Below are 16345 nucleotides of genomic sequence, written 5' to 3' on the forward strand. Positions count from 1 at the left end.
TTTAAAACAGGGTCAAAAATGACTTATTCCGTATCTGACATCTTTCTTCATATATATAAGTTAACATGCAGTAGCAGCATGGGACTCAAATTAACGTTCTTCAGAAAAGAGCCATCAAGCTGAAAACACTTAGAGGGAAAGGACCACTCTCAGAAACCTAAGAAACATTTCTATCATAAGGAAAATAAAGAAGTTCTTTATGAAAAATGCTATGTTTTGGCTATTGATAAATTTAGAATGCCAACACTGCTTCCAAATCTTAGAAGTCAGAGAGCCCAAATTTTGGTTTCATCTAGTAGTTAAAGAAGCTCTTTTTTTTTCTTAAGCTCGCTATTTGCTCTTCCATGTACTGTTGAGAACTGCAAGATTGGCTAAATATGGAAACCATTTAAAGGAATCTTATTAAAAATCCAACTTCCTAAAATTGAACCTTAAGTGAACTCCAGCATCAGAGGAAACCAGCAAAGTGAGACGAATATTTAGCTCAAGACAGAATACCAAGGAGGTTATAGTATAAAGATTTGAGATAAGAAACATTTTAAATCTGTACATTTAATTTGCTACATTTTTGTTAAAACACACACACACACACAACTACACCTGAAAGAGGACAGGTGGTGTGACAGATCCAGGTACATCTGGGTCAAAGTTCTGGCTCAGCCCCTCATGGATGCCTCTCCTTGGGAGACTTTCCTTTCTCTCCCTGTTGCCCTAGCTATGAAAAATAGTAAGCAAATAAGGAGCAAAACAGTAGGGGTTTTCCTAACTAGAAACTAAGAGAGAAAAACAAAGAAGGGAGCTATAATAAAACTATTTCAACTGAGACTTTGTGTCTTTAAACACATTGTATTGATGTCAATATTTGGTTTCATATATTCAATTTTGTTTTCTCGTCTCTTTTCAATTTTTGATTCCTCAGTACTCCTGTTTTATTTTTTATCATTGCTTGTATTTTTTTGTATTTTTTCATGGATTTCTTGTTGTTTTATGCCTATTTCCAAGTATTTAATTTCCTATCCATGCTCAGTTACTCTCACTTATATTTAGTAATAAAAAAGAAGAGTATCGGATTTCTCCTCTCTCTGTATCAGCCAAAGGCTCATACTATCCTAACTTAAAATTCTCTCTCAAAAAGCATAAAAGGGTGATTTCCTGAGAAACATATACATTGTAAGGTTTGTCAGACCCATCAGAGGAATGGAGAAAGTAAATACGTATGCTGCATCCTTTTCCTAATTCCAGCTGCTGACCCAGGATCCCACAAACTTTTAGGGTTACTAGAACTTACTGTGATCCAGATCACTTTCACTCCTCTACCTTAGAAGGTGGAGTTCTCTGTCAATTGCTCCACTGTGTCTTAAAGCAACTTTAATATTAAGCTATTATGTTTAAGCTTTCAAACTGGGGAAATGGCCTCAATATTATAGGGATGGCAGGAAAATATTGATCTCTAAATGTCTGAAATTCATTTGGATAAAGCTGAATGACATTCACTCTATAAAAAGTACACGCCAACACTTGTGTCCCAGCACATGTGACTGTATTCTGAAAGATCATCTGCTGGTATGAACCTTCCTTCTGATTCCAGGACAAGACAACCTGAGTTCAGTGGTGTTGGCTACTTTCTTTTGATATTCACATGCAAAGGCAGAACCACTCCCTATGCTTAGCTTTACACAAATATATAAACTCTAAATAGAAACAAGTGCATTAAACAATAAAAAATGTTAACAAATTAAAAATATTGAATAGCTGAGACAAAAATCCCCTGGCTAGTTATGAGTTTAATTAAATCAGTAAAGATAAAAATTCTTTTGCCAACCATCGCCCACCAGGTGCTTGCTTTGCTCCACTTCATTTGAAGGTGCACCTGTTTAATATTTTTAATAGGACTTGGTATATAATATTTTGGGTTTTGATGCTCTTTTAAGTCTTCCTCAGTAGACTTCAGCACTTTTGATAAAGGGGTTAGGTTTTGCTTCTGTGTCTGAGAACCTAGTCTAGTGACTACAAAGTAGGAATAGCAGGGTAGTTGATATAATAACTACCACCTTTGGGGATCCTATAATGTGACACACATTTTGTCTATTATATATTTTATGTATCAGTCGCTCCTTATTGCAACCCCACAAGTATGAGTGTCCCCATTTTTCATATAAAAAGTCTCATGGATGGGTACCTGGATGGCTCAGTCAGTTAAGCACCTGACTCTTGATTTCAGCTCAGGTCATTTCACAGTTTGCGGGATCAAATCCTGTGTTAGGCTCTGTGCTGACAGAGCAGAGCAGGCTTCAGATTCTCTCTCTCTCCCTCTCTCACTGCCCCTTCTACTCTCTCTCTCTTGAAATAAACAAGCTTAAAAAATTAAATAAAAAGTTTCGTGGAGTTTAACTGGCCCCCTCAACTACACATAGCTTACAAAGTGATATTTTAAGGTCAAATTTATCACTAAATAATCAGCATTGATTTTTTATTAAAAGAATGAATGAGTATATAAATATAAGATGCATACATATAAATACACTCTCATACACACACACACATACACACACACACACACACACACACAGAGTCTGATTCTCTTCTCTTCCTTATATGTAATTTCCGGACATGTATAAAGAGGTTTAAGTTGGAGGCAAGAAGAAATTGGATATCACCATATCTTTTTTTATTATGTGCTCAATGAGAATGAAAACTTATTATGGAGTACAGGAGTATAGGTAGTTATGACTGGCTGAAATGAAAAAGAAAAGACAAAACTATCTTGGCCCATATTCTACCCATAAAGTCTCCTGGTAAGGACGAGAAAAAATTATGATCACTGAATTCAGACACGATTTGGGAGGGGGGGCTAATTATCAGATTCAAACTTGAAGGCAAACCATGAGAATGGGTGTTCCTGCTGTTCCTGGAGAGGGGAGGAGAGGACACTGACTACCAAGGGAAATGCATCATCAGACAAATCTTTTCCTGTTATGTTAAAACCCAAGTCACAAGACTGAGTTTCATTGAGGCAACAATTCATTTAAGGAGATGAAATAAAACGTCTCTAACCAAAAATACTACAATCTCTTGTGAAGAGGAGTGATAATATTGCCCAAGACATTTGAAAAATATTTCCTCCTATCCTGGTCACCTTCATTCAAGGAAATGCTTGTCAAATCATGGTTCCACGTCTGTTTTCTGTCCCATAATAATAATTTTAAGAAGCACATCTAGCAGTTTTTGGAAGATAACACTCATATGCCTTTTGGCTATGTTCTTCCATCCTAGACCTCTAAAAAAACAACAAAAAAACAAAACAAAAACCTACATTAGAAAGAAACAGAGAGTAGAAAGTAACTTCAAAGAATGGCATAACAGTCCTTCACCGAACCAGAAATTATAGACCCTGAGGGGTCAAAACTAAGCCTTCTGTTTCTTCCTTCTTAGGACCAGCATTCTCAGCAGTTTTTATAGTTGGGTGCTAAATAAATTCCATAGTAGAACATAAAAAGAATCCAAAAGGCCTGCAAGCATAAACAACTTTACAAGAGCTAAAGAAGTTATTTGGGGTTGCTTACCCTAAATTTCTGTTTGACGACTTCAGCTTTAAATAACAGTGGAGGAAAATATCTTCCACTCATTCAATGCAGCAAGACATAGTCTATATGCAAAGAATGGAAAGAGTAGCTTTAAGGATTTTGTGCTCTGCCTTAATCTCTCTATGTGCAGCCCACTGTTGACTGTACTTTTTAAAGAAAATGTCCTTTCCAAGTATTTTCCATTTTGAGCAAGACAAATGGTTCTACACTTCTACTTTCTTGCTTAAAGTAACTAATAAAGCTGAACAATACAATGTTCTATGGTGTAAATTCAGTAAAAAGCAGAGAGAAGTGAAGGAAATGAAAATTTACACCTCATATGTGAATCAAAAGGAAAAGAAGAATGTCATATCCAAGAGAAACAATGAACTGAAATCAATGTCTTAAATTTTAAATACAGTACTTTTTAAGTACCCAGGAACATAGTAGGTTTGTAATACCTGTCATTGCTTTTTGAGATCTTTCTACAGGTGCATAATTTAATCATTCCACCTGAAGTGTCAGGCACATAAAGGTATTATTAGTTAAGAGTGAATAGTAGTTTAACTTGAAACAGGAGACTTGAATTTCGCTTTTAACTATTAAAAACAGATAAAAATTAAAGTGAATAATTTTACAGTTTTAAATAACCACATTTCTTGCTATTTTAACTTTAGCCAAGGAGATCTTCCAAAATGTATGACAACATTTATTTTGAGCTTTATTATTAAGCTTTAACTTTTGTAGCAAGATAAGTGCAATACACCGCAGAGACTTTTAACCTTTGAAATTCCTGTTGAGAATCAATTTTAGAAACAGAGTTTGAAATCACTTTGGTAAATGCATATTCAGTGATTATTACATGTCAAACATCATTAGGCATGTATAGAAAGATATGGCTAAGTCCCAGCTCCTACTCTCAATAATCTTAAGGACCAATGGGTAAGACACACATATATAAATACATTATATACAATATGTTAAATGCTAAGGTAGGTATATGCATACAGTTCAGAAAGAATAGATAAAGAGAATAATTCTGAATTGCAGAAGTTTCTGAAGGAGGTGACAGGTGAGCTGAATTCTAAAGAAAAGTCAACAGGGTAAACAAGAAATACAAGTTATTCCTAGCTAACTTAAGAGTGTATGCAAAGAATGAAGTATGGAACAGAATTATATAATTAAAAGATTAAACAACACAAATAACTTGAGAAGATGTAGAGACAAGCAAAGTGAAGGATAACACTGTAAAAAATGTTAATTGTTCACTCAATACCACAATATAGTATAGTGACTAAGAACTAGGGCTCTGAGGAAGGCTGCCTGGACTTGAATTGTGACTCAATATTTACACAGTACGTGGCCTTGAGAGGTCACCTTAATGCTCTATGGCACTGTTTTCCCATGTGTATAATAGGATTAATAATAGTACCTAATCTGTAGGATTTCTACAGATTAAGTTAGGGGAATAAGTTAGGTAACATATAGAGCACTTAGAACATTACCTGTTTTATTTATTTTTTTTAAAATTTTTTTTTTCAACGTTTATTTATTTTTGGGACAGAGAGAGACAGAGCATGAACGGGGGAGGGGCAGAGAGAGAGGGAGACACAGAATCGGAAACAGGCTCCAAGCTCTGAGCCATCAGCCCAGAGCCTGACGCGGGGCTCGAACTCACGGACCGCGAGATCGTGACCTGGCTGAAGTCAGACGCTTAACCGACTGCGCCACCCAGGCGCCCCAAACATTACCTGTTTTATCAAAAGAACTCCAACAATATTAACTGTTGCTATGACATGACACCCTATTGACTACTGTGAATATTACCCATCAATTGTAAAATATATGCTTTTAGTAATAAAATAAATAAAATAAATTAAAATAATATATAAAATAAAATAAAATAAAATAAAATAAAAACAACATTATATCAATTACTTTTTAAGACATTAAAGGAACATCCATTTAGGAAGTACAAGTAATAATTCCCACCCTAACAACTAGGAACAATTTTAAAAAGATAAAATATACACACACATACACACACACACACACACACACACACACAAACGTGATTAAAACTTCAGGGACTACTGTAGATAAAATGTCTAAAATAGCTAGCTTCCTTTCTAGAGAGGAAAGAGGTTTCTTTGAGCCAATACTAGCGCTATTTCACTCTCTGTGAGCATTAGCCACTTTTGAGAATAAATGGGCAAGAAATGGGTCAGTCATGCATTAAAGAACTTTGATGTAGTAGCAGGAACTACAGAATTTTTAATAGTTGCATGAGCTGGCATAAAAGATTAGAATCTACTATATTCCCATAGTCAGTGCTGATTCTTCTGTCCAGGTAGTACTTCCCCAAAGGAATATGGTTGAGAGTATGGCATTATTGGATGCTATGAGCTAGTCTAAATATCAGAGGGAAATCTCTCCATATTGCAGTGCTTCAATCCTAAATTTCTTGTAAAGGGTGACTATAATCACTCAGAATAGATCTCATACTTAAAACATTTGAAATTGGAGATAAAATGAAACTCAAGCTGCCACCCAGATGCAACCCACCTGAATTCCTATTTGGATCAAAATAATCAACTCTGTACCCTCGCTGCCTGACAGAAAAAGGGATGTGCCCTCTCAGAGAAAAATTATTTTTACACCAAATATTTTGGTTCATTTAAATATGCAATCATGCATATGCAAAAATGACAATAAATGAAAGAAATAGAAAAATAAATCGGTAGAAGCAGACCCATAAATAAATTAAATATTGCAGTTAGCCGATTACAGACTAAAATTACCATCACAGGGGTGCCTGGGTGGCTCAGTTGCTTAAGCTTACAACCCTTGATTTCAGCTCAGTTCATGATCTTACTGTTCATGATATCAAGCCTCACACTGGGTTCTGTGCTGACAGTGCAGAGCCTGCTTGGGATTCTACTACTGTAAATTATATACTTAATTTAAAAATGACTATAGGGGTGTCTGGGTGGCTCAGATGGTTAAGTGTACGATCGCAGAGTTCGTGAGTTTGAACCCTGCATTTGGCTGTGTGCTGACAGCTCAGAGCCTGGAGCCTTCTTCTAATTCTGTTTCCCTTTCTCTATCCCTCCCACACTCACTCTCTGTCTCTCTCTCTTTCTCTCTCTCTCTGCCACTCCCTCATTTGTAGATGTGTGCTCACTCTCCCCCCCATAAATATATACATTTAAAAAAATAAAATTACCATCATAAACATGTTAAAGAAATGAGAAGACAGACAAAATAAGGAAAAATCCATGTGAATAGAAAAATGGAATCTCTAAATATCAAAGTTAACATTCTAGAAAGAAAATTTTCAAAAATAAAAGTTTATTGGATATGGAGCTTAATTTCAAACTAAATACAGTAGAAGGAAGGTCAATGAATTTTAAAATCGATCAACAGCAATTACCCAAATTGAAGCACATAGAGAAAAAAAAACTAAAAATTCTAAGAACAGTTCATAAAGGACATGTAGGACAAGAAAGCACTTGTGTAACCAGAGCCCCAAAAGAAGAGAAGTATTTTTTAAAAAATTAAAAAACCATGTTAGGAAGACAGCAGAATATGAGGACCCTAAGCCTGCCTCTTCCCATGGACACAACTAGATAACATTCATGGTGGAAATATCCAGAAAATGACCCAAAGACTGGCAGAACAAACTGTACAACTAAAGATACAGAACAGGCCACATCAAAGAAGGTAGGAAGCACAGAGACGCGATCTGGCACTGACTGAGACCATGGTCAGCCTCGGTCAAAAGGGGAGCTAGTGGTGCCAAGAAGGGCAAGAAACACACTATCACACCAGGAAGCCCACAAGGGGAAGACAAATCCTCATAATATTTTCCTTCACAAATGAGTAGGGACAAATTTCCTGAATTCTTACAACCAGTGGGATTTAAAGCCTGGAATATTAAAAATCAGGCTTGGTTCATGCAGATACAATGCGGAACAAGCAGTTTTACTAAAACAGTGGGAGCAGATGGGGGAGGAGAGTGATTTGTTCATCTCAGCGTATGGCCCAGAGAGACAGATATCACAAGAAGACCCCTTCAGAAACAAAGGAGCTGACAAGCAGCACTTCCCTTCTCCTAGTATAAACAATGGTCACCTGTGTGAAGACCACAGCAGGGAGTCCACACTGACTACCTACCTTGCTTTCACTAAACCCCAACTTCTCATGCTTTGGTGGACCCTGTCCTTCCCAGTCCCACTAGTTTCTGTCCCAGTGCTGCAGCATGCCTCCCCCCAGAAGACTGGCACAAAAGCCACCAACACCACATTTCTAACCTGTGGGTTTTGAGGGGCCTTGGTTCTGGTAGTGTTGGCAGCAAGTCTCATTTTGCAAGCAGACCAGCACATCCCTTGTTAAAACACACTCCACCCCAACCAGCAACAAACAAGACTCAAAAGCGGCAAAGAGAACCTCTACAGACAACTGAAGGAAAAGCATCCAGGACCCAACATCAGGGCATAGGCAACACACACAGGAGACACTCCCTGAAGAGCCAGATCTTGGGGAACAGAAGACACTCCACCGCAGGGCATTAAAGAACATCTTCGTCATAAAAACAATACCTTCAAGAGCAGGAGAGGTAACTGACCTTCCTAATATGCAGAAACAGACAGAATCAGAGGAACATGTCCCAAATGAAAGAACAGAACAGAACTTACTGGACTTGAGAAAGGAATGGAGGACATCAGTTTGCGACGCTTAATAAAGAGATGAAAAAGAACCATTCAGCAATGAAAAACACAGTAATAAAATTACAAACACACTTGATGGAATAAACAGTAGGCCAGAGGAAGCAGAGGAATGAATTAATGATTTGGGAGACAGAGTAATCGAAAGCAATAAAGTTGAGCAAGTGAGAGAAAAAACATTATGGAAATTGCGAGTAGACTTAGGGAACTCCGTGACGCTATCAAGTGTAATAACATTAACATTATAGGGATCTCAGAAGAAAGAGAGAGAAAAAGGGTCAGGAAATTCATTTGACAATATAATAGCTTAAAACTTCCCTTATCTGGACAAGTAAACAGAAATCCAGATCCAGGATGCACAGAGATCCCCCAACAAAATCAACCCAAGGAGGTCCACACCAAAATGTATAGTAATTAAAATGGCAAACATTAGTGATAAAGGAAACATTTTCAAAACATCAAGAGAAAAGACACTTACATACAAAGGAAGCTCCACAAGGTTATCAGCTGATTTTTCATCAGAAACTTTGTAGGCCAGAAGGGAGTGTCATGATATATCCAAAGTGCTGGCAGGGAAAAATATGCAGCCAAGAATACTGTATCTAGCAAAGCTATCATTCAGCAGAGACTCACACATAAAAATTTTCTCAGACAAGCAAAAACTAAAGGAATTCATGATCACTAAATTAGCCACAGAAGATATATTAAAGGGGACAAAATGAGTGGAAAAAACCATAAGTGAGAGTATGAAAAGTAGGAATCACAAAAGCAGTAAAAATAAATTTATCTATAAAAATCAGTAAAGGAGTAGAGGGTTTTGCAAGATGGCGGCTTAGGAGGACGCTGGGCTCACCGCACGTCCTGCTGATCACTTAGATTCCATCTACACCTGCCTAAATAACCCAGAAAACCGCCAGAGGATTAGCAGAACAGAGTCGCCTGAGCCAAACACAGACGAGAGGCCCACAGAAGAGGGTAGGAAGGGCGGCGAGGCGGTGCACGCTCCACGGACTGGCGGGAGGGAGCCGGGGCAGAGGGGCGGCTCGCCAGCCAAGCAGAGCCCCCGAGTCTGGCTTGCAAAAGCAGAGGGGCCTGACGGACTGTGTTCCGACAGCAAGTGTTAGCGTCTGGGAGGTCATAAGTTAACAGCTCTGCTCGGAAAGCGGGAAGGCTGGAGGACAAAGGGAGGGAGAGCTGCTGAGCCCCCTGACAACAGAGCTCAGTTTGGTGGGGAACAAAGGCGCTCACCAGCGCCATCTCCCCCGCCCATCCCCCAGCCAAAATCCCAAAGAGAACCAGTTCCTGCCAGGGAACTTGCTCGCTCCACACAAACACCCAACTCTGCGCTTCTGTGGAGCCAAACCTCCGGCAACGGATCTGACTCCCTCCCGCTGCCACAGGGCCCCTCCTGAAGTGGATCACCTAAGGAGAAGCGATCTAAGCCTGCCCCTCCTGCCCACGTGCACCTTGTCTACCCACCCCAGCTAATACGCCAGATCCCCAGCATCACAAGCCAGGCAGGGTGCAAGTAGCCCAGACGAGCCACACCACCCCACAGTGAATCCCGCCCCTAGGAGAAGGGAAGAGAAGGCACACACCAGTCTGACTGTGGCTCCAGCGGTGGGCTGGGGGCAGACATCAGGTCTGACTGCGGCCCCGCCCACCAACTCCAGTTATACACCACAGCACAGGGGAAGTGCCCTGCAGGTCCTCACCACACCAGGGACTATCCAAAATGACCAAGTGGAAGAATTCCCCTCAGAAGAATCTCCAGAAAATAACAACAGCTAATGAGCTGATCAAAAAGGATTTAAATAATATAACAGAAAGTGAATTTAGAATAATAGTCATAAAATTAATCGCTGGGCTTGAAAACAGTACACAGGACAGCAGAGAATCTCTTGCTACAGAGATCAAGGGATGAAGGAACTGTCACGAGGAGCTGAAAAACGCTTTAAACGAAATGCATAACAAAATGGAAACCACCACAGCTCGGCTTGAAGAGGCAGAGGAGAGAATAGGTGAACTAGAAGATAAAGTTATGGAAAAAGAGGAAGCTGAGAAAAAGAGAGATAAAAAAATCCAGGAGTATGAGGGGAAAATTAGAGAACTAAGTGATACACTAAAAAGAAATAATATACGCATAATTGGTATCCCAGAGGAGGAAGAGAGAGGGAAAAGTGCTGAAGGGGTACTTGAAGAAATAATAGCTGAGAACTTCCCTGAACTGGGGAAGGAAAAAGGCATTGAAATCCAAGAGGCACAGAGAACTCCCTTCAGACGTAACTTGAATCGATCTTCTGCACGACATATCATAGTGAAACTGGCAAAATACAAGGATAAAGAGAAAATTCTGAAAGCAGCAAGGGGTAAACGTGCCCTCACATATAAAGGGAGACCTATAAGACTCGTGACTGATCTCTCTTTTGAAACTTGGCAGGCCAGAAAGAATTGGCACGAGATTTTCAGGGTGCTAGACAGAAAAAATATGCAGCCAACAATCCTTTATCCAGCAAGTCTGTCATTTAGAATAGAAGGAGAGAGTAAGGTCTTCCCAAACAAACAAAAACTGAAGGAATTTGTCACCACTAAACCAGCCCTACAAGAGATCCTAAGGGGGACCCTGTGAGACAAAGTCCCAGAGACGTCACTACAAGAATAAAACATACAGACATCACAATGACTCTAAACCCTTATCTTTCTATAATAACACTGAATGTAAATGGATTAAATGTGCCAACCAAAAGACATAGGGTATCAGAATGGATAAAAAAACAAGACCCATCTATTTGCTGTCTACAAGAGACTCATTTTAGACCTGAGGACACCTTTAGATGGAGAGTGAGGGGATGGAGAACTCTTTATCATGCGACTGGAAGCCAAAAGAAAGCTGGAGTAGCCATACTTATATCAGACAAACTAGACTTTAAATTCAAGGCTGTAACAAGAGATGAAGAAGGACATTATATAATAGTTACAGGGTCTATCCATCAGGAAGAGCTAACAATTATAAATGTCTATGCGCCGAATACTGGAGCCCCCAAATATATAAAACAATTACTCAGAAACATAAGCAACCTTATTGATAAGAATGTGGTCATTGCAGGGGACTTTAACACCCCACTTACAGAAATGGATAGATCATCTAGACACATGGTCAATAAAGAAACAAGGGCCCTGAATGAGACATTGGATCAGATGGACTTGACAGATATATTTAGAACTCTGCATCCCAAAGCAACAGAATATACTTTCTTCTCGAGCGCACATGGAACATTCTCCAAGATAGATCATATACTGGGTCACAAAACAGCCCTTCATAAGTTTACAAGAATTGAAATTATACCATGCTTACTTTCAGACCACAATGCTATGAAGCTTGAAATCAACCACAGAAAAAAGTCTGGAAAACCTCCAAAAGCATGGAGGTTGAAGAACACCCTACTAACGAATGAGTGGGTCAACCAGGCAATTAGAGAAGAAATTAAAAAATATATGGAAACAAACGAAAATGAAAATACAACAATCCAAACGCTTTGGGATGCAGCGAAGGCAGTCCTGAGAGGAAAATACATTGCAATCCAGGCCTATCTCAAGAAACAAGAAAAATCCCAAATACAAAATCTAACAGCACACCTAAAGGAACTAGAAGCAGAACAGCAAAGGCAGCCTAAACCCAGCAGAAGAAGAGAAATAATAAAGATCAGAGCAGAAATAAACAATATAGAATCTAAAAAAACTGTAGAGCATATCAACGAAACCAAGAGTTGGTTTTTTGAAAAAATAAACAAAATTGACAAACCTCTAGCCAGGCTTCTCAAAAAGAAAAGGGAGATGACCCAAATAGATAAGATCATGAATGAAAATGGAATTATTACAACCAATCCCTCAGAGATACAAACAATTATCATGGAATACTATGAAAAATTATATGCCAACAAATTGGACAACCTGGAAGAAATGGACAAATTCCTGAACACCCACACACTTCCAAAACTCAATCAGGAGGAAATAGAAAGCTTGAACAGACCCATAACCAGCAAAGAAATTGAATCGGTTATCAAAAATCTCCCAACAAATGAGTCCAGGACCAGATGGCTTCCCAGGGGAGTTCTACCAGACGTTTAAAGCAGAGATAATACCTATCCTTCTCAAGCTATTCCCAGAAATACAAAGGGAAGGAAAACTCCCAGACTCATTCAATGAAGCCAGTATTACTTTGATTCCTAAACCAGACAGAGACCCAGTAAAAAAAGAGAACTACAGGCCAATATCCCTGATGAATATGGATGCAAAAATTCTCAATAAGATACTAGCAAATCGAATTCAACGGCATATAAAAAGAATTATTCACCATGATCAAGTGGGATTCATTCCTGGGATGCAGGGCTGGTTCAACACTCGCAAATCAATCAACTTGATAGATCACATTAACAAAAAAAAAGAGGAGAACCATATGATCCTGTCAATCGATGCAGAAAAGGCCTTTGACAAAATCCAGCACCCTTTCTTAATAAAAACCCTTGAGAAAGTCGGGATAGAAGGAACATACTTAAAGATCATAAAAGCCATTTATGAAAAGCCCACAGCTAACATCATCCTCAACGGGGAAAAACTGAGAGCTTTTTCCCTGAGATCAGGAACACGACAGGGATGCCCACTCTCACCGCTGCTGTTTAACATAGTGCTGGAAGTTCTAGCATCAGCAATCAGACAACAAAAGGAAATCAAAGGCATCAAAATTGGCAAAGGTGAAGTCAAGCTTTCACTTTTTGCAGATGACATGATATTATACATGGAAAATCCGATAGACTCCACCAAAAGTCTGCTAGAACTGATACATGAATTCGGCAAAGTTGCAGGATACAAAATCAATGTACAGAAATCAGTTGCATTCTTACACACTAACAATGAAGCAACAGAAAGACAAATAAAGAAACTGATCCCATTCACAATTGCACCAAGAAGCATAAAATACCTAGGAATAAATCTAACCAAAGATGTAAAGGATCTGTATGCTGAAAACTATAGAAAGCTTATGAAGGAAATTGAAGAAGATTTAAAGAAATGGAAAGACATTCCCTGCTCATGGATTGGAAAAATAAATATTGTCAAAATGTCAATACTACCCAAAGCTATCTACACATTCAATGCAATCCCAATCAAAATTGCACCAGCATTCTTCTCAAAACTAGAACAAGCAATCCTAAAATTCATATGGAACCACAAAAGGCCCCGAATAGCCAAAGGAATTTTGAAGAAGAAGACCAAAGCAGCAGGCATCACAATCCCAGACTTTAGCCTCTACTACAAAGCTGTCATCATCAAGACAGCATGGTATTGGCACCAAAACAGACACATAGACCAATGGAATAGAATAGAAACCCCAGAACTAGACCCACAAACGTATGGCCAACTCATCTTTGACAAAGCAGGAAAGAACATCCAATGGAAAAAAGACAGCCTCTTTAACAAATGGTGCTGGGAGAACTGGACAGCAACATGCAGAAGGTTGAAACTAGACCACTTTCTCACACCATTCACAAAAATAAACTCAAAATGGATAAAGGACCTAAATGTGAGACAGGAAACCATCAAAACCTTAGAGGAGAAAGCAGGAAAAGACCTCTATGACCTCAGCCGTAGCAATCTCTTACTCGACACATCCCCAAAGGCAAGGGAATTAAAAGCAAAAGTGAATTACTGGGACCTTATGAAGATAAAAAGCTTCTGCACAGCAAAGGAAACAACCAACAAAACTAAAAGGCAACCAACGGAATGGGAAAAGATATTCGCAAATGACATATCGGACAAAGGGCTAGTATCCAAAATCTATAAAGAGCTCACCAAACTCCACACCCGAAAAACAAATAACCCAGTGAAGAAACGGGCAGAAAACATGAATAGACACTTCTCTCAAGAAGACATCCGGATGGCCAACAGGCACATGAAAAGATGTTCAGCGTCGCTCCTTATCAGGGAAATACAAATCAAAACCACACTCAGGTATCACCTCACGCCAGTCAGAGTGGCCAAAATGAACAAATCAGGAGACTATAGATGCTGGAGAGGATGTGGAGAAACGGGAACCCTCTTGCACTGTTGGTGGGAATGCAAATTGGTGCAGCCGCTCTGGAAAACAGTGTGGAGGTTCCTCAGAAAATTAAAAATAGACCTACCCTATGACCCAGCAATAGCACTGCTAGGAATTTATCCAAGGGATACAGGAGTACTGACGCATAGGGCCACTTGTACCCCAATGTTCATAGCAGCACTCTCAACAATAGCCAAATGATGGAAAGAGCCTAAATGTCCATCAACTGATGAATGGATAAAGAAATTGTGGTTTATATACACAATGGAATATTATGTGGCAATGAGAAAAAATGAAATATGGCCTTTTGTAGCAACGTGGATGGAACTGGAGAGTGTGATGCTAAGTGAAATAAGCCATACAGAGAAAGACAGATACCATATGGTTTCACTCTTATGTTGATCCTGAGAAACTTAACAGGAACCCATGGGGGAGGGGAAGGAAAAAAAAAAAAAGAGGTTAGAAGGGGAGAGAGCCAAAGCATAAGAGACTGTTAAAAACTGAGAACAAACTGAGGGTTGATGGGGGGTGGGAGGGAGGAGAGGGTGGGTGATGGGTATTGAGGAGGGCACCTTTTGGGATGAGCACTGGGTGTTGTATGGAAACCAATTTGTCAATAAATTTCATAAAAAAAAAAAAAAGAAAGAAAAAGACAGTTCAAAAAAAAAAAAAAAAAAAAAAAAAAAAAAAAAAAGACTATAGGGGCATTTGGGTGGCTTAGTCAGTTAAGCATCCAACTTCGGTTCAAGTCATGTTCTTACAACTCGTGACTTTGAGGCCCATGTCAGGCTCTGTGTTGACAACTCAGAGCCTGGAGCCTGCTTTGGATTCTGTGTCTTCCTCTCTCTCTGCTTCACCACTGCTCCCACTGTGTCTCTCCCTCTTTCAAAAATAAACATTAAATCTTAAAAAAAGAGACTGTAACAAGAGACAAAATGAGACACTATATAATAATAAAAGGGAAAATACCGTAAGAATATATAACAATTGTAAATATTTATGAACCCAACACGAAAACATCCTAATACATAAAACAGTTAGTAACAACTATAAAGAAACTTACCAATAATAATATAGTAATAGTAAGGGACTTTAACACCCCATTTACATCAATGGACAGATCATCCAAACAGAAAATCAACAGAGAAACATTGGCTTTGAATGGTACCCTGAACCAGTTGCACTTCACAGATATATTCAGAATAGTCTATTCTAATACAGCAGAATACACATTCTTTTCCAGGGTACATGGAACATTCTCCAGGATAAATCACATATTAGGCCACAAAGCAAGTCTCAACAAACTCAAAATGATCAAAGTCATGCCATGCACCACAACAGTATGAAACAAGAAATCAACCACAGGAATAATCTGCAAAGACCACAAATACAAGAATGTTAAATAACATGCCATTAAACAATGAATGGGTCAACCAAGAAATCAAAGAGTAAATAAAATACATAGATAAAAATGAAAATGAAAATGTCTGCAACTAATATTATACTGTACATTCACTAACTGGAATTTAAATAAAAACTTAAAAAAAGACCTACAATGATATCACCTCACACCTGTCAAAATGGCTAACATCAAAAACACAAAAAATAACAAACGTTGGCAAGGATGTGGAGAAAAAGGAATTCTCATACACTGTTGGATTGCAAACGGGTGCAGCCACTGTGGAAAACAATATGGAGGTTCTCCAAAAGTTAAAAATAGAACAACCCTAAGATTCAGTAATCATGCTACTAGGTATATACCCCCAAAACACAAAAACACTAATTCAAAGGAATGCATGCATCCTTATGTTCACTGCAGCATTATTTACAGTCAAATTGTTGAAGCACTCTAAGCATCCATCAACAGATGAATACAGAAGATGTGATATATATACACAATGTAATATATGCAATGTAATAATATGTAATGTAATGTCATATCATTCATATGAAAGAATGAA

This window comes from Prionailurus viverrinus, chromosome A1, assembly GCF_022837055.1.
Source record: "Prionailurus viverrinus isolate Anna chromosome A1, UM_Priviv_1.0, whole genome shotgun sequence".
In the NCBI taxonomy this organism is placed as follows: Eukaryota; Metazoa; Chordata; class Mammalia; order Carnivora; family Felidae; genus Prionailurus; species Prionailurus viverrinus.